We start from the raw sequence: 25,624 nt of genomic DNA, 5'->3' as shown, positions 1-25,624 counted from the left end.
CGTGGCCGGATCCAATATGGCGTCGCGGCGCACGTGCCGGGGGAGATTTATTAGGGAGCGAAAATGAAGCATATTGAAGTCGGGCCGTTCATCTCGCAGTCGCTTTGCCCTCTGCAACATGCAGCGATGTCACGTGACACAAGTCTTCCACGGCGGGGTTTATTTCGAGACTGTAATAACAGGAGAAAGTCGCGAGGTGAGGTGGATCGGTTTTGTTCCACGGAATACATAGTATCCCAATTAAGACTTGAAGCCTGGCCTCAGGCCACGTGTCCGGTAAGAGCTTGATCAGAACCTTATTGTGCGTTCGCATTATTCATTTTTCCGAGTCAATCCATTAGCGATCGAAGAGGGTTCTTGTGTTTTGTCGTCTTCTCCTTTCTGCTCCAAAGAACTTATTGGAAGTTTTCTCTTGGCGTTTCCAGAGCCTATTAAGAGGAAAGCTTGTTAGTGATTCATGTATACTAGTGCTTGACAGCTGCATTTATGTAAGGAGTGCAAGAAAAAACTGAGTCTTCCTCATAGTATAATGTTTATTGCTTATGTCGTTGCTATGAGCAGAAACCAGTTCATGTAAATCCTTATCTATTTCTTTCAAATGAATATTTTCAGCATCATCTTCAGTACAAATCTTTTTCTTTTGCATCGCATCATTTTGCTCTACAAATTTGTACTGACTGTAACTAGGCTGGAACATGAAGCGTGTCTATAAGATACACATTGTAACTCTTAATGGTGAACAACAATAACCATATGAATATTTCTCATGAATGAAAAAACGACATGATACACTAAAAAAAAAACATTTTATTGCCTTAATTTATCGATTGTGTTTGCAAATACATGTATACTCTTATTCTGAACATTCGATTTAATTTCTTACCAGGAATTGTTTACACCGTAGCAATTGTTTATTTGTTAGCAGCTATAGTTTACACCATGTGTTAGCAATTGTTTATTCCCGAGCATGCATTGCTTATTTCTTAGCAATTATGTGTTAGCAGGTACTATTGTTTGTTACTTAGCGATTGTTCTTTATTTGTTAAGAGGCATTGTTCATTTCTTAACAATTATTGTTTATTTGTTAGCAGGTATTACTTAGCAAGCAACTGTTGTTTTTTGTGAGCAAGTATTGTTTATTTCTTAGTGTTGTTCATTTGTGAACATGTACACTTCTTATTTCTTAGAATGTAATGTTTATTTGTTAACAGGTTAACTTTTTAGCAGTTATTGTTTATTTCACCCATCTTCTTCTGGATGTTCAATTTTTTATACTTCCGATGTTTTCTGCCGTGTTATACTCCAATGATTGCTTTGCAGTGTTGTTTTCTTATATTCCAAATGTATGGCCAACTCACTCCTCTTTACTCCTAACTTATATTATTTATTGGCTATAATTCGTGCACTTCCGTAATTCTACATTACTTATATCATCCATATCGAGATACATTTCTATTTACATTCTGTATCTCTACTTCTCCAATTCATATTTATCGGCTACGTCAATGTAACCATCTTTCTGGAATTCTCAAACCCGAAAGTTTATGGCAGCAGCACAAGCTTTCGATCTGTCCCTATTCTGAGCAAAATCAATCCAATCTTTTCCATCCTTACTGATTTTCTTTAGGCCCATCTGGACGTTATCCCTCCACCTTCGTCTTGGCATTCCCACAGGTCTCTTACCATCAGGTTTTACAACAAGAATCCTGTGCATTTTTTTTTCCCTTCAATTAGATGGAATCAAATGTGTAGAATTAAAAAAATAAAATAAAATGGGGCTCTGTTCATTTTGTAACTACAAAGGCTTGCAGCATTGATATTCCCTAACATGAGTCCCTGAATGACTCTGTGAAGTAAACTTGAAGCTTGATCTTCACCTGCTTGTAAACCCTACTTTGCGTCGTGCCAGTTCTACTGCGTTCGTTACAAGCTCTATCATGTTGGCGTAACATTGACGGAGTTTAATGGAAAGAAAAACGCCCCCTGATGTTTGCATTGGAAAGTCAAACAAGAGGAATCGATATACCATGACTTCCGAACGGTTTGTCATATTCTGAAGAGTGCAAGGAGAAAAGTATTGAGTCTTACTTGGGGGAAATCATGTCCATATTGTTATTGGATGATATACGTCGCGTTTTCCCACAGTTAGTTTCATCGCGACGAAGAAATAAATGGAAAGTTCAACAAAGGTAGAAATTCTCGCATTGAAATTGTGAAAATATTGTTAATGAAGATAAATCCGTGCTTGACAAATTATAAATCTTAACAAAATTAGGATCTGTAGGAAGGCCAAGACAAAGATGGAGGTATAACATTGAGATGGACCTAAAGGAAATTGGTAAAGATGGAAAAGATTGGATTGATCTTGCCCAGGATAGGGACAGATGGAAGGCTGTGTTGCTGCAGCCATAAACCTTCGGCTTTTAAGAAGACTAGCGAGTTAGTTAGTTAGTTAACAAATTTAGGACAGATACCAAGAATAGAAATTGGTGAAGAGAGGTAAAATAAATGGTAAACGAATGTTGACATTTTGGAATAAAAAGGGAAAAAGTATATAACACTGAACAAATAGAAACCATGCAAGTAAATATTGGGGAACATTAATGCAGGTACAAATAAATATTTTATCAGTGGCAGCGAATAGGTGCATAGGGGAGCAGTTGCCCTACTCCCCGCACTTTTTGCCACCATTGCCCACGCACTATGGCCTCTTAATGCTAAGCTTTGTCTACCAAGATAATGTAAAGTGTTCTTCGACCTCCAACTTAGGCACCCAATCACCGCTACTGTTACTATACTATTACTGTTAATAATATTCATATATATTAGCTACTTATATACTTATATGTTTTAAAGAGTTCATGTCATTGGTCATAGTGCCTTGGTCTTTGCAAAGTAGAGCATTGAAACCACGGTAAAAATGTTCATAAATGGATTTTTATTCATAGGATGATAGCTAATCAAAATTTATCATGTTAAAATGTGTTCTTTAATCTCCTAACTTACACGAAAGTTCCCCCCCTAAAGTGTTATTCTCACCCTATCTCTCTCAACCCCCTCCCACTTGCCCATTCTACACAATATTTCTTGCTTGAAATTTGTTCAAGGCTTGAAGTGATATATCGTGGAGTCGTCACTTTTAAGAATTGCGAGACCACTTTTGCTGCCTTCCAGAAGCGAGGTCCTAAGAAATTTAAAATCCTAACGATAGTTTCAAGCTGTAGATCGATCCGGAAGTGAGAACGTACAGTCACCGGCAAAAAAATGGAAAACCTAGATCCCGAAATACTAGCTTCCCCGCAAGGCGTTATGTGTGTTGCCTAAATCTACGGCGGTGTTATAAGCTGCCATTGAAAATTTCATATTAAAATCCACTTATTGTGCCTGGTGAAGAACGAAATATATTTTCTCTACCTCGACTAATTTTGGTACAGTCGCGCAGAGCTTGTAACAAACCTATTGACTTTCAGTGATTAGTAGAGAGCGGAAGTTGATGACCTAAAAATATACAGGTATATGACCTATAGAATGTCCTAAAAAATGGGAAAAAATTAAGTAAAAAATTGCAACATATGACCATTAAATTTGTTAGTTTCAGGTTAGAAATTGAAATGAAAAGGAAATTAAACAAATGCAATCTTGCTTTAAAAAAAGTCACCAAATTATACCACATTCAATTAAAATATGCAACGAGGATATCCAATGGAAACAACCGAATAATTTTAAAACAATTTAATGAAAATGTCGTTTTACCCGAGACAACAAAGACTGTCACCAGTTCAGCATTTCATTTGCTCGTAAATTGCAATCCTGCGAAATATATATAGGCCTATGATCACCTTGGTTAAAAGACTCTAGAATATTACCAAAATGAAAGAAGTGACGAAATATGATTAGACAATACACCGAATATTGCGAAAAAAGAAGGGAAAATGCCGAAAATGGGAAAAATGACAAAACCTGAAAATTGGCAAAAAAAATGCAAAAAAAAAGTACTTTAAAATTACCTTTCTTGGGTTCTAGACGAACTGTAATATTGTGTATATTTAATGATATCGTGTCCGATATGTCAGAAAAAAGATGACATTTCATCAACTTCCGCTCCCTAGTGATTAGTAACAACCCAGAAGTGTCCATAACAACATATGTAAAGGGTTATACACAGGAGATACAAGGAGAAAGGCTTCAATGTTTCAAGAGTCTTGCCCAGTCTCTAGCTCCCAGGGACCATTGCAACATGGGAGAGAAAATACTTACAAAATAAGTCTCTGAAGACGAGAAAAAGTCCATTCAACGTTTCAGACACGTTCCAAGAATGTAAATATTTGATTCCTCTCTCTCCTCCTTTTTCTCGAATTTCCGTTTGCAAAATTTCGAAGACGTGCCACACGTCCCGAATTCGAATTCCAGCGGTCATCTTCCTCTCAGGGAATCGACGGGAAAATGGTCCTCCTGCCTTCCGTGGTCCCGAGGGCGCAATTGGAGCCGGGGAAGAGACAATATGGCGGCCAGCCACGGTCCTTTTTATCTCGATCGATTGTGTTGTGTCTCTTCCTGGAAGGAGGGGAAGATGCGAGCTGGCGGCGTCTTACAAAGGAAGATACCACCAGCAGATCTCTTCCAGGGCAATATCCGTATCGTGGATCTGCCCTGTTCACTGTTAAAACAAGTTCGTCAAAAGTGAATAAAAATTATTATTATTTTTTTTTCTTTTTACTGAACTGAGTACTCTAAATGTCAACCACACCGCGCAGGGTTCGAAATCATGGAGGGGACAGAGGGCACTTCCCCCACCAACAATCGTGTATTAAAAAATCCCCCAATTATAATTATTTTCCTTCGTATAACAAAAATAATTAGTTTTGACTTCAACTACACTTTACTAAGAAATAACCAAACACACATAGCCAGAATGAAGTATAATAGCAGTCTGTGTGTGTATGTGAATGTTACATGCTCTCTCTCTCTCTCTCTCTCTCTCTCTCTCTCTCTTTCTCTCTTATAAGAAACCATTAACACATCTACACCAATAACAAATTATGCAGAATAAATGTAAAAGGACAATGCAAGACAAATATAAGTATGAAATTAAATGATTTATATTAATAAAAAGGAAAAAAAAATAAATGAATGTCAACTATTTTGCAATTTATTGACATACACTGCTGGACAAAATAAACCGGACACTTGCATTTTTTGTGATAACGCAATGGGTCGATAAAAGCTCTGATTCGAAGGCTAACTAAATGACGCAGAAACTGAATTAAGTACGAATGCATAAACTAAGTCCGGGCCTATGAATGGTGCATATGGTACTACATGATCTGCCAAACATTCTGTAATATACCTGCGAGGTGTGATTGCAATTCAGATGTCAAATATTAAGGTGTCCGGTTTCTTTGTCCAGCAGTATATTTAACCAGCTGGTAAAGAAATTAGTTTGCCACTTCTATACATAAAAGTAACAAATTTCTTTATGTATTTAGTAATTACTTTTACTTTAAAGACGACATAATAAATGCGTATATCATGTAATAAATCACACACACACACATATATATACATATATATATATATATATATATATATATATATATATATATATATATCGTAAATATGTATATGTATGTATATATTATATATATATATATATATATTTGTGGTGTGTGTGTGTGTGTGTGTGTGTGTGTGTGTGTGTGTGTGTGTGTGTGTGAATTAAGATGTTCCTTTGGCGAGTCTTCAATGATTAGGTATTCTGTGACCTTAGCGTTGCCCACCAGACGAGACCCAGACTTTGGTCTATCTTGTCTGGTATGTCTCGAAAATAGTAGTTTGTCTCTTCTCGTGACCAACACTAGGATTTAGTAACCAACTGTCCCTCCACTATTAGCTCAGGTTCATTGAACTTATGGAAAGGCAACTTCTTCATCCCTACCAAAGCTACAAGCCCTACCGTGAGGAAGGCAGCGTACGACCCACGAACCATACTTCGTTTGGTAATGAACGTAACAGGTGACATCCACTGCTCGCAATTGCCACACGTGGTCAATTCCGATCAATTATTCAAGGTCCACGCAATCCTCCTGACCAATATAGTGCCACGGCCACCGAACAAGCATCTGTCAGCTTATAGAACGGGAATCCAGAAACTAACGGGACACGTGATTAATTATTTACTTTTATTTGTTCCCGTGTAGTTGACGTTTTTATGGCACCTTGGTGACGATCACATGATACCCACCAAAGCACCTTCGCAATCATGGTGATTGCATGAGGGACCTTGGGACGCTATGACAGCTGTTGCTTTTTTGTACCCAAAAAATATTATCGACTTTTGATCTTTTGGACTATAAAGACTTCGTTGTTTAAGTCTACCCAAGGCTCAGAAACACAATACTCAAAACGAATCAAATCAAATTTGATGCGCCAAGGGTTCAGGGTTCGAATCCCAGCTTGGGCATGAGTGTCCCTTCATCAGTCTCACCACATCATCACCCTTCTTTTGCGATGAGCCAAAAGTGGCAGAAAAGCGAAGTGAAAACTACCAAATAAATCAATCGTCCGCCCATAAAGAAACCGAACTGTCAAAAGAAAAGAACCAAACCAAATAAAAAGGTACCGTATTCTGGCAACACTGCAAAGAGCTATATCTAAACTTCCCGTCAGTACATGTTTCAACCTGTTACATGCAGTCAGTATCGGGGCAAGCTTGCATCAGATGCAGGTCGTGTGCAGGCGGCAGGTCCGGATTTCCCAATACGCCTCATAGGCCCGGGCCTAGAGTGGCACTTTGGTAGGGGCGGCACGATTGCTTGTTTTAAATTTGTAAGGAATGCCTAATTCTCGGATTGCCTCTTTCTTTCTCCGGACACACGAATGGAATGACTTAATGTAGTTGTATTGTAAATATAAGTCAACGAAGACTGCGTTGCAGGAACGCCGTTCCTTGTTACTGCCGGTATTAGCCTCATATCAAAAGCATATGATTTACGTTGAATTGTTGAGAATTAAACTGTCTGCGCAAGCATTATTAAAGGGGCTTCGCATTGTATTATTCTACTGTTAGTTATTTTTTCATTCTTGATAAACGGTATGGGGAGCGGCAGAGCTTGTTTGGCCTATTGGCGGCAAAGAGGTAAATCCGGGCCTGGCAGGTAGCGTACAAAGTACGCGAACCAAAATGGAACAACGTTACAGCATAAAGTTTTGTTACAAATTGGGTAAATGGTTTACCGAAACGTTACAGATGATACGAGCAGAGCATGGTGATGCAGCATTATCAAGAACCCAGGTGTATGACTGGTACAATCATTTCAAAGGTGGACTTGAAAGTGTCGAGGATGAACCAAGGTCAGGGAATGAACCAACGTCAAGGAATGACGACAATGTGGAGAAAGTTCGTGCACTGGTGAGAGGTGATAGACTATGAATTTGTCCCTGAAAACCAAACAATCAATCAGTGGTATTATAAGGAAGTGCTTGGACGACTCATAAACAGGATGAAGCTGGTTAGGAAGGACCTCTGTGATTCTGGCCAATGGTATCTGTTTTCATGATAATGCTCGGCCTCATACCGCATTGTCTGTACACCAATACCTTGCTAAGCATTCAGTGACAGTGATCAATCAATCACCCTCCATATTCTCCGGACTTATCGCCTGCTGATTTTTCCTTTTCCTAAGCTTAAGATGGCTATGAAAGGGCGGAGACGTCGCGGACATTAAATTAAATGTTATGCGTATTTTGAGAACACTTACTGTCAATGACTATCAACAGTGTTTCCAAGACCTGTACAAACGCTGGTCAAGGTGTATTGTCTTCTCTGGTGATTATTTTGAAGGTGATGAAGTCATTTGAAGGTAATTACTTGTTTTCTTTCCTAAAAAGAAAAAAAGTTCTGTTTTTTTATGGGCGAACCTTGTAGTAAGAACTGCAATTTTAGTTTCTTTGAAATGATCGTGTCTTGAGTTTGTTTTTAAGTACACATGCACATAAAGGCTAACCGACCCTGGGCATACAGTTTATAATGAAATTCGAACGTCTATGATCCTCCACTGGTTTTTGAATCTGGGATGCCTTGATTACAAGCTGACGATGTTACCACTACCTCATTGTTCCCTTTGAGAGGCATATTTGAACACTATGTTGCCATACACTCAACGGAGGGGAGGGAAAGGCAAGTGACACATAGAAAGCATGTATTTCAATTGGCGAGTTGAAGAAAAAACCTTCTAAGGGCTATTTGCTTGCCCTTTCGAAGGACTCGTGCAGCAGAATGGTCTGCACCAACGTTTGGCAACAACAGCCTGTGGACGACAAACCGCTCAGTGGCGTGAACTGTACCTTCTGGCTTATAACCAGGATTCGCACCTGAACGTCTGGCTTGAATCGTATTACCACTCAGCTGATGTAATTGTTTCGTCAGTCTCATCTTCAGCGTCGCGATTAGCTAAAGTTCAAGAAAAGTGACGCAATTCGAACATTTTTTTATTTCTAGTTGGGGTATTAACGCCGCCTTTCAAATTTTCAAAGGGGCATCTCCTGTGCTTAAAATGCACCTGAACAAAAACTCAAAACAGAAAGTTTCCAAGACTAACGACCGGGTTCGAATCCCGGGCTAGGCATGGATGTTTGTGAGTGTCCATTCATCAATTTCATCTCCATTTTCGCAAATTAGCCAAAAGTGGCACAAAAAGCGAAGTAAACTAAAGCAAATCAATCAATCAATCCCAGACTGATGGCGGCAATGAGAAAGAGTGATGATAGATAATGAAGCAAATGTACTACCATATCTTAGAAAGAAATTCGAGATTAGATTGCCTGACGCCGTAGCCATAACCATTCAGCCACTGAAACTGGAAAATCTATCTATGTCTCTTTCTCTTCCTCTTTTTCTCTCTATCTTCCTCTGTTCCTTTTTGTCTCTTCCTCTTCCTCCTCTCTCTCTATCTCTCTGCTCCCCACTCTTCTTCTTCCTCTCTCTATTTTCTTTCATCCTATCCTTTCTCTTTCGGTTCCCCTCTTTTTTCATCTCTCTATATTTTCTCTCTCTCTCTCTTCCCCTCCTTTCTCTCTCTCTCTCTCTCTCTCTCTCTCCTCTCTTTTCTCTCTCTTCAGGCCCATTCCATCTTCGTCTTGGCCTTCTCACAGATCTCTTACCATCAGGTTTCCCAACAACAGCCATATAAACATTCAAGCCTTTCCTAAGATGAAGCCTCCTCGATGGCGTAGTGGTAACGTCGTCGCTTTGTAATCAAAGGGTCCCGGGTTCGATACCCAGTGGAGGCATATAGTTGTTCGGATCCCACTTTAAACTGTAGGTCCAGTCCCGATTAGCCTTACTGTGCATAAAGTGGACTTAAAACACCAAATCAATCAATCAACCTAACTTCCTAAAACCTGCCTTGGTGTATCATGTCCAAGATTGTCCTGAGGGATGCATGTGTGTGTCGACGAGGTTATAAGCACTTGAAACGTCCAACTAATTGCCTACAGATCAAGCGATGCTCATATGTGCTACACCTGGACTAAACAGGTCCATCCTTTGTGAAGCAGCAGCTCGCACTGAATAATCCGCGAGAGAATATCAAATGAACTCCCTCTTTGCGTCACATGTGCTCGTATTAACAAGAGTCACCACCACCTGCATGAATTTACAACGAGGAACATCCCCTTCACTTCGAAAGCCAAAAAAATGGCCTCCTACGGCGATAATCCGCGCAAATGATGGGAAGCAAAACGTATGCTTCGAAAAGGAAGCTTCGCTAAAGCCATTGTCCGCCAATGTTGCCACAATCACACCACAAAATTTCCCTTTCCAAGAGAGAAAAAAACCCTTTTTCCCAAATTTACCCTTCGTCAACAGAAACCATGTAATATAATAATAATAATAATAATTAGTAGTAGTAGTAGTAGTAGTTCGTTCAGTCATGTTCGTATACATAGAAAATCACATACATGCTAAACGCCAACCTTATCGGTAAGGAGACAGATGTTGCAGGTTGGCAACCTGGTCAAGGATGGATGAACAGTCACCAGCAAAAAAATGGGACACTTAGATTCTGAAATGCTCGCAGGGTAGTGGAAAAACATAGAAAGCGATTAAGCGCGATAAGTTTAAGCGCGAAAGGTTTATGTGCGAAATGTAAAAAGCGCGAAAGGAATTACAGCGTACCGGATGAAGTTCAAACGGAACAAGAGCGAAAAGTTTAAGTGCGAGACGGACAGAACGCGAACGAAATAATCGCGAAAAGGATTAACCGGAAAAATTTCACTTTCGCCTTAATTCTCGCGGTTGTTCTGGCGACCCATACTCGCTTCCGTGCAAGGCGTTATGTGTGTTGCCTAACTTCAGGGCGAGGAGAGAATTTCAACAGTAAATATTTCAATATCAGAATCGGTCACCGTCTTGGAGTTATGCCTTGCAGGGAAGCGAGTATTTCAGGATGAAGTGTCCTATTTTATTGTTGGTGACTGTGCAATTGTGTTTGTTACATAATCAATTTCGTAAGTTCGTTATTCATCTTTATCGTCGCTATTAACCGCAGTAATATATATACACAGTGCGATCTCTTTAATTCGAACACAAGCACATTCCCCTTGAACCCCCCATCTAAAACAATATTAAAAGTGACTACTTAATTCGAATTTTGAAGGTTAAATTTGGATAATTCGAAGTCAGGTTTCCAATAACAAATATTTCCAAGAAAGACCAAAGAAAGACATAAGAAATTCCAACAGATGTCTCGTCGTCCACCTTTTCTTCTTGAAAAGGTTGTTTTTATGGATAAATGAGGTGCCGACGGCAGATAAGAGAGGGTAGCGGGAATACCCAGAGCTTTTGTTTGTAGGAATGTGACCTTCACCCTCTCAGAAACAAGTTGAGAGGGGAGCGGATAGCCGGACAGAAGGGGTCATTTGTTTGTGTTTTAGTGGAGTCACAATGTCGAAACGTGGCGCGTACAGTAGCTTAACATTAGATAAGAAAGTTGAAGTGCTTAGAGAGGTAGAAATAGGAATGAAAGAGAATGAATAACAATCACCTGCCGTGATGTGAATATTCCGATAAGTGCTTAGATGGAGATATGGATAAAACATAGCAGTTGTAAGGTAAGGTGTACTGTTTGCGTATTAATGCAGTTTTATGTTTAATGTGTGTTATTTCATTGGTGTTTTTTTTTAATTATATTCTGGTTAATTCGAATTTTGGATAATTCCATTTTTTTGTAGCCCCTTGGAGTTCGAATTAAATAGAGTCCACTGTATACATATTTATTGTAGGTTTGAAATTGTTAAATTAGGAGCATCAGGCTTAGAACTCTTAGCATTTAGTTCTAGTGACTGTTAGCAGCTTGATGTGGCCCGCACCAGATTCAATGAGTCTCGTGTCTTGAAATTTCCCTAAAATTTCAGAGAATTTTCCATTTGGTTTAAAATACGGTCCATTTTTCCCTGCAAAAAGGAAACTTTCCCTTCGTATGGCAACACTGTTGTCAGCCTTTCGGTTTTACGTTACAAAAGAGTTGGTGCAACGAAATGAACCGGTCTAAACCTTTCCCCACCCACCCCTTTGCAGAAATCATGATCCGTTGGCGGCTTTATCCTGCATGATCGGTGACGAAACAGGTGCAATGCGCGCGATATGGCCCCCGCGCTAGCCGTCTGCTCGTTTCCAAGGCGACAGAGATGAGGGCGCTGCCTTTGACATTTGGTTGGGGCCGGATGGCGAAATTTGATTACTCCCTCTTCGTGTCCCTCATGGTTTCTTCAATTATGCGACTCTCACTCTCTCTCTCTCTCTCTCTCTCTCTCTCTCTCTCTCTCTCTCTCTCTGGGCCCCAGAGCTGCAAATTAAAGTAAAGCGTGATGTTCAACTGTTTCCCGCGTATGTACGTGCACTCCCCCTACACTTCTACATCGCCTCCTTTCTTGTGAAACTCAGAGTTGCTAAATCTGTCATTGTTTTGATAGATTGGAAGCAGTAAAATAATAATAATAATTATTATTATTATAATAGTAATGTGTGCGTGTGTATGTGTCTTTGACATAAAACAAAATTAAGCCACTGATACATACCGATATATATTTTGCAGTGTTTGGCCGACCTCCGTGGTGTAGTGATTATCACAGCGCGCTACAAGCAAGGGACTAGTGTTCGAATCCCGTCCTGGACATGGGTGTTCTTTGTCAGCACCCCTTCATTATATCATCATCATCCTTATCGTCGCGATTATCTAAAAGTTGTAGAAAAGCTACACTAAATGAAAAGCAAAGTAACTAGGTTACAAAAGAGAGAGAGAGAAAAAAAAATAGGGAAGAATGAGAACAAAGAAAGGAGGAAAGTTTGGGAAGAGGGAGAGAAAAGTAGAGAATGAGATAGGAAAAGAGGGAAAGAGCCAGAAACGGAGAGGAGAAAAAGAGAGGGAGAGGGGGTAACAAGAGAAAGGGAAAGCGAAAGTGAAAGAATGAGAGAGGAAGAGAGAGAGAGAGAAAAGGAAAATGAGAAAGTGAGAGGGAAAGGGAGAGAAAGAGAAAGGAGAGACAGAGAAAGAGCCAGAAAACTAGAGAAAGAGAGAGAACGAAAGAGAGAAGGGGATAATAATAAAAGGAAATTGAAATAGAAAGAGGAGACAAAGAGAAAAGTAAGAATGAAAGGGATAGAGAAGAGAGAGAGAGAGAGAGAGAGGAGGTCAAGAGTAGATTGATCTTGCCCAGGACAGAGAGACAGATGGAAAACTTGTGTTATTATGGCAATGAGCCCTCGGATTCTGAATACCAGAGCGTTTGTTAAAAGCATCGTGAAATACTACAAGCACTTGAAACGAACTTGGGGTCAGAATACGCCACAGCAATATAAAGAAAGAGGAACATTTCGTGCCAAGGGTTAGCAACCTCGGTCCTGAAGAACGTGTGATTGGTCGAGAAGGGTTCGGAGGGGTCAATGCACAAACAGGCTAACAAGACGCCGATAAATTGAGACCGCCGGATCACAAATTCTGATTAGGGATCATTATTAATAGGCATCGACTCGGATGAACAAGCCAGGGCCGGGAAGACGAAATGTTCCAGGGGGGTAGACAGAGGTTCGCGTGAGCTCTAACGAAGTGAAGATCAGCAACATCAACAAAGACCGTTCTTAATGAACGCTACCTTCGGAAAGGACTCATTTATCCTAACGGCAATCGGGAAATAACTTCCTTGATTGTTCCAACCCTCTACATCTGCGGTATCTTCGCTTTTACGCCTGTCCGCTTCAATGTTGCTTTCTGCTTGCAACGACCTGCAGAAGAAAATTATGAGGACAATGGCACCGATATGCGGACAGGACCTATTGAAACCGTGGAAGAGGACAAGGCTGTTAGACGTGCGGATTATGGTTGTGAGGAAGGTTTGCAAGGTGACCAAAGATCAAAAAAACTATTTTTATTTCGTTGCAGCCTCGTACTTGGGTCACATGCTGCACTTTGGGTCATATGGAACTCCAGAATGTAGAAGCTAGGGGCATGGTGCTGCTTTGAGGGTACAATGTGTAAGGGTACTCTGACTTGCTCCTTTAGGTATTTCTCCCATTCTTTCTCTATTTGTTCTTACCTTCTTTTGTCTCTACTTGAGTCTCTTTTCCTTGCTTTCTCTTTCTTTCTACTTTGCTCCTTTTTCTCTCCTCTCGTTTTTGCTACTTTCTTTCTCCCTCTTTTCCTTCTTTGTCTCTCTTCCCTTTTCTTTTCCCTCTCCTTTCCTTCTCTCTCTTTCTTCTTATTTTCCTCCTTTCTGTCTTTCTCCCTCTTTTCCTTCTTTGTCTCTCTTCCCTTCTCCTTTCCCTCTCCTTTCCTTCTCTCTCTTTCTTCTTCTTTTCCTCCTTTCTGTCTTTCTCCCTCTTTTCCTTTCTCTCTTTCTTGCCTTGTATTTTCCCTTTCTTTTCTTCTCTTGCTTTATTCTCTCTCTTCTTCTTTTCCTTCTTTCTTCTTTCTTCTTCTTTCCTTGTTTGTCTTTCTTCACTTACCTTTCTCCCTCTTCCTTTCTTCTCTTATTTCTTCCTCATATCCTTCTTTCTGTCTTTCTTCCTCTTTTCCTTCTTTCTGCCTTTTTTCCTCTATTTCTTCTTTCTGCCTTTCTTCCTCTTTTCCTTCATTCTTCCCTTCTCTTTCTCCCTCTTTTTCCTCCTTTCCTTCTCTTTATATCTTTCTTCCTCTTTTCTTCTATTTTTCTCTTTCTTCCTCTTTTCCTCCTTTCCTTATCTCTATCATTTCTTTCTTTTTCCTCCTGTCTCTCATTATCCTCTATTTCCTTATATCTCTCTCCTTTTCATCTGCTGTTTTTCTGCCTATCTCTTTCTCTCTCTCTCTCTCTCTCTCTCTATCTCTCTCTGTCCCCTCCCATTTTCCTCTATTCCTTTAGATCTCTCGCTTTCATTGTTTCTCAAACTGAGGATGTTACTTCAGTCAGCATCCTTCCGGAGGGTGAAGGTGGGGGAGGGAGGCTACTATGAGGCATCAACATTCATCTCTTTCGCTTCGAAACACTCAGCGAAGTTCCTATTCAGCGTTTACGGCCCACGATGCAATAGAAGCATGCAGCACTTCCGGCATGCCATTCCCTTTTGCACAAGATCCATTGATGCATTTGTATGCATTTCCACAATTCATGACTCACTTCATTTGCCTCTATTTTACTCCCCACTCTGAACAGGAGGTGTGGGAAGGAGGAGGAATGACAAAAAGGTCTGCTCCCTCCGGAATCTGCAATTCCCGCCGTCCCCCTAGAAAGAAGAGGAGATCAGATCGGGACATGATAAAAACCCGAACCAATTCCCCGCGGCTCATTTCACCTCTTTTGATGAGCAGCGTGAGTCAACCATCAGATATGACGCCGGGTGATGCTGGAGGAAGTGCAAGAAGTCGGCGAAAGTGGCTGCACGTGCCAGGGATGCTGTGAGAGATGCGGAGAGGTTTCAGTCTCGTTACCCAGGATTTTTTCGAGGGAGGGGCCAGATCCAAAAATGTGTGCGTGTATGTATGTAAAGAGATTATAAAATACTTGTAATGTTTTATTGAGTCTTAAGACAACACTTAATTCTTGCTTTCTATTAATAATGATATATATAACTATATATATATATATATATATATATATAAAATTAAAATTCCATATTTATATTGTCTTGCATTCGAATTTTTTCTTTATTTTTGTATATGTTGCTAAGGCAGCTACCCAGGATGTTTTAAAAGAGGGCGTAAGACAAGGACAATTTTCTTTCTCTAGGTAGACGGGTTTTAGTTTTTGTTTTAGGTACAATTAGGCTAATCGGGACTGGACATGTAGTTTCAAGTGGGATCAGAACAATTATATGCCTCCACCGAGTTTTGGTAGACAAAGCTCAGCATTGTGCAGGGGCAAAAGTGGAAAAAATGACGGGGCAACTGCCCCCCATGCCCCTTATTCGCCGCCACTCCTGGTAGCCTTGCATCAATGGTTATAGAAATAAAACTACCAAATATTGCAGTGCAGGCAGCAGACTTCTGGAGCCTACCTCTCTACACAACACAGTCATTTATGCAAGGACAAAACTGATATTTCTTTTACAAATTTGTTATTTTCGTAGCTTTTTATATGTTCACATTTAAAGATTTCATGGTTCGAGGGGGGGAGCATGTCCCCCCTGACCCCTCCCCTAGGTACGGGCATGTCTCGTTATCTCAACATCTTGTTCTCCAACGATTCAATACATCTTCCAAAATATACCTGTGATATCTGTAATATGCTTTGTAAGGCTCAAGGATATAAGAACGCTAGTGTACTTTAAAAGCCTCATTTGACGCTCAGGAAATACAATTAAATTCAATCGAATTGAAACGCTGCTGCTTCCGTACTTACGCTTTCTTGCATTTCAACTTTCCTTTCCTATTTCCTCTTTATTCTCAACTTTCTTTCCATTTTAGTATATAATTTTAATGTACAGAACTTTTTCACCTTTATGTTTCTGTCCCTAACGACATATTAGAACGACATTTTAGAATGCAAAATTAGAATTGCATGCCTTTGGTTTTCTAGATGAATACATATTGGGAAATAGGTTTCCATTGCTACAAATGCGTAATGGTAAACATATTTAGGTCATGGAAAGTTAGGATAGATTTAGAGATACCATACACGTAGCTTTTAAAAGTAACATTTAGAACCAATATATTTTCGAGATGTTTAAGATATTACAAACGCCTAGCTACAGAATTATTCAACATGTTTAAAAATCGGCTACTCGAGTGTTAATAACAGATAAAAGCTGTTTCAATTTTGGTATTGCTGTTATAAAGATACTGGTGCCACCTAGTGAAGAAATATGACAACGTAACATGTAATTGCGAAACTCTTGTTAGAAATTTACCACTTTCGTCGTAAACTTTGAGGACTCAGCTGATCTCATTCCCCCCCCCCCCCCCAACAAACAGGACAAAGTATTTATCTCAATTCATGACTTGAACCACGACCCGTCGCCTGAAGTCTTGAGCGAGAGCTGCTTAAACTGTCATTAGCGAATTCCGGTTGCTGATCTAAATTATAGCCCTTTTTAGTCTAATTGACATGTCTTTCTTTGGTGCCTACGCAGTCAGTACGAAAGGGAAAATTTGCCAGAATACAGTGACGTCACCAGATCATTTTGTTCGGGTGGGTTCAGTGGAACGAAATATTTTAAGGTGGGCCCTGCTCTAGTGATCATGAATATTGTATTCCTTCTTTTTCTTTTTCTTTCTTTGCACGTGTTTCTTTCTCTTTCGTTTCACGTTTCTATCTTTCTGAGTCTCTTTCTGTCTCAAGTGTCTTCTTTACTTAGTTTCTCCTTCTATTCAAGCACTTTTTTCTTCTTACTCTCTCTTCCTTTTGAAGATTCTTTCTTTCTTACCCTATTCTTGTGAAGTTTCTTCCTCACTCTTTGTTTCTTTTCAAGTATCTTTCTTTCTTACTATTTCTTTACAAGTTTCATCTTACTTTCTCTTTCATTTCATGTTTCTTTCTTTCTTACTTTCTCTTTGTTTTCAAGTTTCTTCCCTTCTTAGTCTCTCTTTCGTCTCAAGCACCTCTCTCTCACTCTCTCTTCCTTTTCAATTTTATTTCTTTCTTACTCTCTCTTTCTTTTGAAGTTTCTTCTTTCCTCACTCTTTGTTTCATTTGAAGTCTCTTTCTTTCTTACTCTTTGTTTATTTTCAAGTATCTTTCTCACTCCTTGTTTCTTTTCAAGTCTCTTGCTTTCTCTTCCTTTTCAAGTTTATTTTCCTCACTCTTTGTTTCTTTTCAATTCTCTTTCTTTCTTACTCTTTGTTTTTAAGTTGCTTCCTGTCTTACTCTCTCTTTCTTTTCAAGTTTCATTCTTTCTCACTCTTTGTTTTTATCAAGTTTCTTTTTTCTTACTCTATGATTCTTTTCAAGTTTCTTTCTTTCTCACTCTTTGTCCCTTTCCAAGTCTCTTTTTTTCTTACTCTTTGTTTCTTTTCAAGTATCTTTCTCACTCTTTGTTCTTTTCAAGTATCTTCCTTTCTTACTTTCTATATATTTTCAAGTTTATTTTTTCTCAAATTCTCTTTCTTTCTTTCTTATTCTTTGTTTTTTGTCATTTACTTTCTTACTCTCTCTTTCTTTTCAAGTTTCTTAATTTCTTTCTCTCTTTGTTTCCAATATTCTTTCTTCCTCACTCTTTGTTTCTTTTCAAGTTTCCTTTTTCTTACTCTATAATTCTTTTCAAGTTTCTTTCTTTCTCACTCTTTGTTTTTTTCAAGTTTCTTTTTTTCTTACTCTTTGTTTCTTTTCAAGTTTCTTTTTTCTTAGCCTTTGTTTCTTTTCAAGTTTCATTCTTTCTGACTATCACTTTCGTTTCAAGTTGGCAGAGTAAGATTTTATATCCTGCCCTTCAGTCACTAAGGCTCATATTTTATCGTTTATTATTTTTATCATTTTATAAATCATAAAATTGAAATCGAATTGAAAATACCTTGACGTTGTTGTCGAGTTCAGACTTGAGTGGTAAAGTGTCTTTGCCTAGAATCAGGTCTACAGTTCGTTTGTTAAGGTAACACCAAAATGCATCATATGATGCAAGTTAGTATTTCTTTCCATGTCGAGCTGCATTTTAATGCATTAATTGATACGTTCTAATGCATTTAAGCATTTGATCTGTGAGCTACAAACTTTATGTATTTTTTGTTTCAGCTGATGCATTTATTTTTCTGTGTTCAGACGGGAGAGAAAGCTCATGAAGAGCTGAATTTAGGGACTATTTTTGTGTATGACAAAAATAATGGAAAATCCGCTTTGAAGCCTTTGAAAACACAAATTCATGACCATATGCAGTTCCTGGAATATGCTAATCCATGTTGGGCAATGACCCCCTTCGAATTTGATAACATATCCAATAAAGAATTTCCAAGTGTGACCAATGATAAGTGGAGGCGTAGGACTATATGAAGGTGTGATGGAATAATGCGTGATGTCACGTTCATAGTGCATCAGCCAATGGCGAGAAAGGGCAAAGGGGCGCCACAAATGCCGATCACGCCCTTCTGCATGTCGTAAAAGGTGACACTTATCATTCAATAAGCTCTACACGTCGTTCTCTTTCATCCTTTTGGAAGTCCAGTTTCATTGTGACGCTTATACGGAAGCGAAACGAAGGTCTTGTCCTCTTTTGTCTCTCTCTCTCTCTCCCTCTTGTTCAATCTCTCTTCCTTCCTCTTTCATTTTGTTTCTTTCTCCGTAGTGGTAACGTCGTTACCTTGTAATCAAGAGCCCCGGGTTCGATACCCACTTTAGACTGCAGCAGGTTCAGTCCCGATTATCCTATATGTGTAAAAACTTGACTTACAGCAAAAACTAAAACTCTACGTCTGTTTTCCTTTCTCTCTTACTCTCTCTGTATATATTTTTTCTCTTTCTGTACCTTTTGAAGCTTATTTCTATCTATCTCTCCCTCTCTGTCTCTTTTATCTGATTTTTTGAGAGTGTGGTTCTGCCTCCATTGTAAGTAATTCTGAAAATTTATCTGTGTGTATGCATATGTGAGAGAGGGTGGGGCCCACCGTAGAAGTAATAATTCGAATAATAATTAGAATTAGTAACACTGATAATAAAGATGGAAACTTTGTTTTTCGTTGTCCAGTTCTTTTATATTAAATATTTAGATCGCAAAGCGGCCTCTTATTACCATTAGCTTGTATCCTGTGGCAGTGATTCATTCACACCCTCAGCCCAACCAAAATTTCTTCAACACCCCCTAAAATGTTTCACAAATACCCAAGTTGTGGAATTTCGGCTCTAAATATGCCTCTCCTGCTGAAAGATGGAAAATCTTGGATAAATCCTTCTTCTGTAGGTAGGGAAACCACGTCAAAACTCCTTCCAACACCCCGCCGACACGTCCCTGCTAGATAATTACTTGATGAACGACTGTGCTTATGCGGTGCCCTCTTATAGAGATTGGGTCGTCACCTTTGTGACGCACAAGCGTGGTGTCATATTTCTCAATCTTCAGTACTTCACCAAAAAGATGAAGTTTAAAAGCCGTCAAGTTATTCAAGAAGCAACAATACGACTGGGCACTTTACATACCTGTGAAAGCTTTTGAAACCTCTTGATAGTCAAGTGAAATGGAGAACCCAAGTAATCTCCGGTGACATCCGAATACCTCCCCCCCCCCCGCCCCCCGAGACCACCACCCACGCAAGAAGTCCCCGTGGACACGCGCTGAGGACATTCAGATTCCTCGGCACGACTTAGCACGTGGCGCCACACTGTCGCCATCGGAAACAATAGATGTCGCACAGCAATAACGTGATATGACTTTGCATTTCGGACACCATAACCAGAGACGGATAACCCAGACATTGGAGGCCCAAGCTCCTGGGTGGGCCAGACTGCTGGCAAGACAACAATCCCCCCTCGCAAAGCAACAAGAAGAAAGGAAATTGATAATCGCTTGTTAGGGTGGCGGTGGTGACCCTTTGCCTGACCTATTGCTCAGCACTTTGGTCTGCCTCGTTCCAAGTGCTCTGCATAAAGTGAAACCACGCTGTTACGGTTCAGGAATGCGCCAGTGTCAGGTTTACAACAATCAAACGAGAACGTCCATTGTTGTGTTCCAATGAGACCGCAACTTTCTCTCGCTGCGGGTTCACGAACTTTTCTGATACGAGCTGTGCTGCAAATATTTCTAGCGTGTAGCGCCACGATACCTTTGGACCTTCAGCTTGAGGCTTGTGTTGTGTCGTTCATGTATGTTTATGATTATCCCTTCATCCATTTCATATTATCGTCCTTCATTCTCATCTTTTAATAAGCCAAAAGTGGCAGAAACGCGACGTAAAATAAATCAAATCATTCATTCGTTTCGTAATTGTTGTTTATATTACCATTTCGTTTTTATTTATTTTACCTTATCTGAGGATTATTGTTGAGGTTATGATATAAATGAAACAAAAATAAATTAATGACTTTTCCAGGTTTCCAACCCGCGACCCTTGCGTTGGAACGCGACACGCTAACCGCTTGACTCAGTCACAGAGACCGGCAATTGTTGTTCCATTTCTTTTCATTATCCATGCACCCTTATGGCGCAGTGATAGCGTCGTCACCTTGTAATCAAGGAATCCCGGGTTTGAGTGAGAGAGAGGAGAGAGAGAGAGAGTAATTCTTTCCTTCTCTCCCTCTCCTTCTTTCTCTCTCTCTCTCTGTTCTTTATTTTTCTCTCTCTTTTTCTCTTTCTCTCTCTCTCTTGAGAGAGAGAGAGAGAGAGCGAGAGAGAGAGAGAGAGAGAGAAAGGAGAAAGAGAGGGAAAGAAGGAAGAAAGGGTGAAAAGAGAGAGGTGAAACCCGGTGGAGGCACATGGTGGTTTGGATCCCACTTTAAACTGTAAGTCCAGTCCCGATTAGCCTATCTGTGCGTAAAGTCGACTTACAAAAAAAACTCTTTAAACTATTGTTTCAGTAGCCACCTGCCTGCTTTGTTCGATATATTTTTCTAGTCACCATTATCTCGAAAGCTAGTGCCAAGAAAATTTTCTGATTTTCCACGAGAGCTGAGAAAGGATTTTTCTGCGGATCTGTCATTTGAATTCTTCAGTGAAATTGGGATAGAGTGAAACAGGAATTGAAGAAGAAAGGAAAAGAAAGAGACGCAGAAATTGATCAAGATAGCGAACGAGAGAGAGAAAGAGCTATAAAGACAGAGAGAGCGTCAGAAATTGTGCGGGTGAGAGAGAGAGAGAGAAAAAGAGAGCGAGAGAGAAAGCGATAAAGACAGAGAGAGCAGGAGGGGAGAGAGAGAAAGAACAATAAAGACAGAGAGAGCGTCAGAAGTTATGCGGATACGACAGAGAGGGAGGGAGGGAGAGAAAAATGGTGAGAGGTAGATAGACAGAAAGAGAGAGAGAGAGAGAGAAGCAAATAGCAAGTGAAAGACAGACTACCCTTTCAGTAGGGAATTTCTTTCTCCGTTCAGGACAACATTTCTTGCCTGCCAGATGAAAGACTTTATGCCCGCAGACAAGTAGCAAAGCCATCTGGGATATGTATTTTGATTTATTTTATCATGATATCCAGATTTTTATCTTCCAAAAAGTTGTTTTATTCAGGAAAAGCTAATTAAAATTGTCCCATCAACGTTTCATCTTTACATAATATACTGTGTGATGTACTTACGCAATGTGGGTTGCCTATATCCAAGGGTGCAGATTGAGGATGTACGTACTCCTTGTTGTTGAAAACAACTGTACATTCTTGCTACAGGAATCAGTGTCCCGGGGGCGGGGATGTTTATGTCTTTCTTGTAATATCCAGTGTTATATTTTACCATCTTTTCACATATTTGTGCCAAGAAATGGGGTCACAATCCCCCTGCCCACCTCCCGGGCAGCCACCGCTACCTAATCTGAGAGAATTTACTGAATGGGGGTGTGGCGCTTGTCTGAGCATCGGTGCGAATCCGAACACGATGTTGACGTCACGGTAGGCCTGGTTTTCCTAAAAGCAGGCGTTAACTCCTCGCTTGGCCACCAGGTGGCCGCCAGGGAGGAAAAGTCTGATGACATCAGAGAATATCACGGGGGCCTCCCTCCTCGCAGGAAGTAGTCGAAACACTTTAATGGAGTCAGGTAAAAACGATACGCCCTCGACCACGTGTGAATGTTTACTTCTGGGCGCTACCTTCCATTGTTTGATAGTGGTTAGGATTTCGCGTGATTTTTTCTTCGTTTCACGGTACAATCCGTTCACAATGGCGGGCGATTTGACCTCGGAGGGTTATAATGAACCTTTTTTGTCCAAATGGCATTGATTGGTGGTGGGCGGGGAGGGATCATTCATTCGTTGTTTGCATTCTTTCATTGACAACAGTCATTGTTGCAATTCTCGGTGCTCGATTTGGAAACTGTTAGGTTGGGTTATGTATATTCTAGTCTTGGTGCTAGATGAGGGGATGCTCCTATGGTTTAACACAGTGGCAGCGCGGGAGGGGGGAAGGCGCTTTGCTTAAATTTGCCTCGCTGTGGGAAAAATAATAATCCCTTTATTTAGCGGGCGAGGTTCAGCCGTATGCTGCTCTACCACCTAACCTTTGTCATGAGCTACATAAGAAAATATAGCTAAGTATATACTCGTATAATATGATATTACATGAATACAGATAGAAAGATTGATTGAACTATAGAGAAATAAAGAATTTCGCGTATACCTACAATTGCGAATATACTCATTAGTAGGGAGCGGAAGTTGATGACCTAAAAAATATAGGTATGAGACCTATAGAATGTCCTAAAAAATTGGGGAAAATGACGTAAAAAAATGCAAAAAATGACCACTAAATTTGTTAGTTTTAGGTTAAAAATTGAAATGAAAATGAAATGAAACAAAATGCAATCTTGCTTTTAAAAAAAATGGCTCCAAATGATACCACATGCACATTCAATTAACATATGCAACGAGGATTTCCAATGGAAACAACCGAATAATTTTAAAGCAATTTATTGAAAAAGTCGTATACACTGAATGAATTGGTGTGAAATGCATTAATTTCCCGCATCTTTGCCTGGTGATGTAGTGTGGTGTGTTTCTGTGGCACTGTAAAGAAGATCCACGTAAGACAATTTTTGTTTAGAAATTTAACAAATTGTATAAAGAATAGGGAAACCAAAATCAGGGACGCATCCGGGAAAGGGTTTATAGACTCGGCCCCCCCAGGAAAAAGTACGTCGGGGAAGTAATTTTTAACATCAGAAATTGTTTGAAATATTTAACGATTTTTTCCACTTACCTTACAGAGAGTTGCAGTACACCGCCATTGTCTTTCGGAGGTTCTCAAACGAGAATCTTCGTCTGTTGTCAGCCAGACTCAAGAATATTACCAAAATGAAAGAAGTGACAAAATTGACGAAACAATACACCGAATATTGCGAAAAATGACGGGAAAATGCCGAAAATCAGGGAAATGACCTAAAACCTGAAAATTGGCAAAAAATGCCAAACAATGCACTTTGAAATTACCTTTTTTGGGTTCTAGACCAAGTGTAATATTTTTAATGGCCATCGTGTCCGAGATGTCAGAAAAAAGATGACATTTCATCAACTTCCGCCCCCTACTCGTTAGTCATAAAATAATATAAATGTGAAAGAACCAAAAATATTAAAAAAATACAAACGTAAAAAAAAAAGGAAATATGAGTAAAGAAATACTGAGGAAAGAAATACAAATGTGAATGTTAACATAAGGTTGCCTTTAAGTAAATAATAATAATTATTATTATCATTTGAAGATAGTAATAAAATTCCAATAGTTACAGTTATGGAATATGAGTGTTTTGTCGTTTGTTGAGTGCCAGTTTACTTCTAGTACGAGTGTCACTATTTATATTTTGAGCCTAACAATGAAAAAACAGGAATTTGGCATTGAAAACTGATTTATGTATCACTGTTCTGCTGCTGTTCCTGTAGAAGCATTTCTTCCAATTTAATTTTGAAATTCTTATCGCTTTTTATGGATTTAATGGATTTTATGGATACCTTCCGTCGAGTACCTGGTGATTTAAAAGTCCCTTAACACCCCCTATAAAATGTAAAGGAGTTAGGCTGGGTACAATTGGTTATGAATGTTAGAAACATGAGGCGTGAGGAACGCATCGAGATCAGTGCTGTCTGGTGAGAGATGTTCACGTGCCATTGCAAATGATTTTAATGAACGACACCCAAAACGAGATCCAGTGTCACATGTGACAGTTGCACAATTACTCCAAAAGTTCCTAGACGATCAGAACTTCCACCGACGCGTTAGGAGCATTCTGGCATTGTTTACTCATACCTGGAAAATTAGACATTTGTTACAAACATGCAGTCATAACTTTTTCCTGATTGAAGATAAGTTAAAAAAACAAAAAAAAGAAAACATTTACCATTGAATTTCTCGTGAAATCCCCTTCCATTAAAAAAATAGTTGAATTCAATATGGCGACCACCAATATGGCGGACGTTCGCTTGGAGCACACCAATATGGTTCCCCATAGGCCTAACCTGTTTCTATCATGACCAAATGTACCCAGCCTAACTCATTTACATTTTATAATGGGTGTTGGGGGACTTTCGAATCACCATGTAGTACTGTTTTTTACATCACTAGACGGACGAGTCCACTAACAAAATAGGGGTGACGACTGCAAATGCAACGTTAAAGTCAGAAACACAACAGAAGTGAGAACGGCTTGAGAACATTTTACATCTGACAACATCACCTCATTTTTTTGTGCGCAATCCTGTACAATGTGACAGCTTGTAAACGGCTTATCAGATACCACTGATAAAACCGGAAAAGTGTGCGCAATCCGGCTGTAGCCCATGTTTCTACCTACCTCCCCGCTTTTGTTTGGATTCGTCCACTTTGTACTTCCAATGAGGTTACAACCTGGACAATTAGATATCATTAGGCCCCGAAATTTTATGTAATTACATATTTTTTCCTTTGTATGTAACCAATCAAAAATGACAAATATCGGCGAATTAAGATGTTTGGAACAAAATATGTGAATTTCATGTTACATATTTTTTACATATTTTGAGGTATGTTACATATTTCCTGTTTACCTTACATATTTTTACATAAAATGCAGTATTTTGGCCATTTTTCTTGTTTTCACTGAGTAATTCGTTACAATTGTGGAACAAACATCCAAACCTCGATTCTCTTTTTTTAAAAAAATAAAAAATGTATTTAGTGATTTACTGGGCATCACATCGACATCGTATGTACTGAAACAAAAGTATTATTGTTTCTTTAAAATTACTGTATTGTTAACTACACTTTTTTCTTGCCTAGCAAACCATTTTGTTCATTCAATGATAACATTCTTCTACATTAGTACACATCTCTCGATGTGAGAATATCTGGCCACACTGTACTAGGAACTATTGTCATTCACGTTTCAGTTTATGAAGTTTTCAATGTAATTTAGCACATTACAATTTCATTATTTCAAGGTAAGTTTTTAAAATATAATAATATTAAGAAATTAATTTAGTATAATTACATTTTTTACTGCCACGAATCTAAAAAAACAGGACAGAAGTGAGAAAGAATACACATATTACATATTTTAATATATTTA

General features: G+C 39.3%; 1 protein-coding gene across 1 annotated transcript in view; it reads left to right on the top strand.

The window, feature by feature from the left end:
* The first annotated feature begins 14,963 nt into the window (after positions 1-14,963).
* The window catches only part of Cc2d2a (Coiled-coil and C2 domain containing 2A), a 257,618-nt gene continuing 246,957 nt past the window's right edge, over positions 14,964-25,624 (top strand). The window contains exon 1 of the mRNA XM_083129417.1: positions 14,964-14,999. The gene's annotated coding sequence lies outside the window, so the exon portion shown is untranslated. The remainder of the gene's footprint in view (positions 15,000-25,624) is intronic.

Source organism: Lepisma saccharinum, chromosome 1 (assembly GCF_977018435.1).
Source record: "Lepisma saccharinum chromosome 1, izLepSacc3.1, whole genome shotgun sequence".
Lineage (NCBI taxonomy): Eukaryota > Metazoa > Arthropoda > Insecta > Zygentoma > Lepismatidae > Lepisma > Lepisma saccharinum.
The sequence above is the reverse complement of the archived record's forward strand: the minus strand, read 5'-3'. Positions and strand labels throughout refer to the sequence as shown.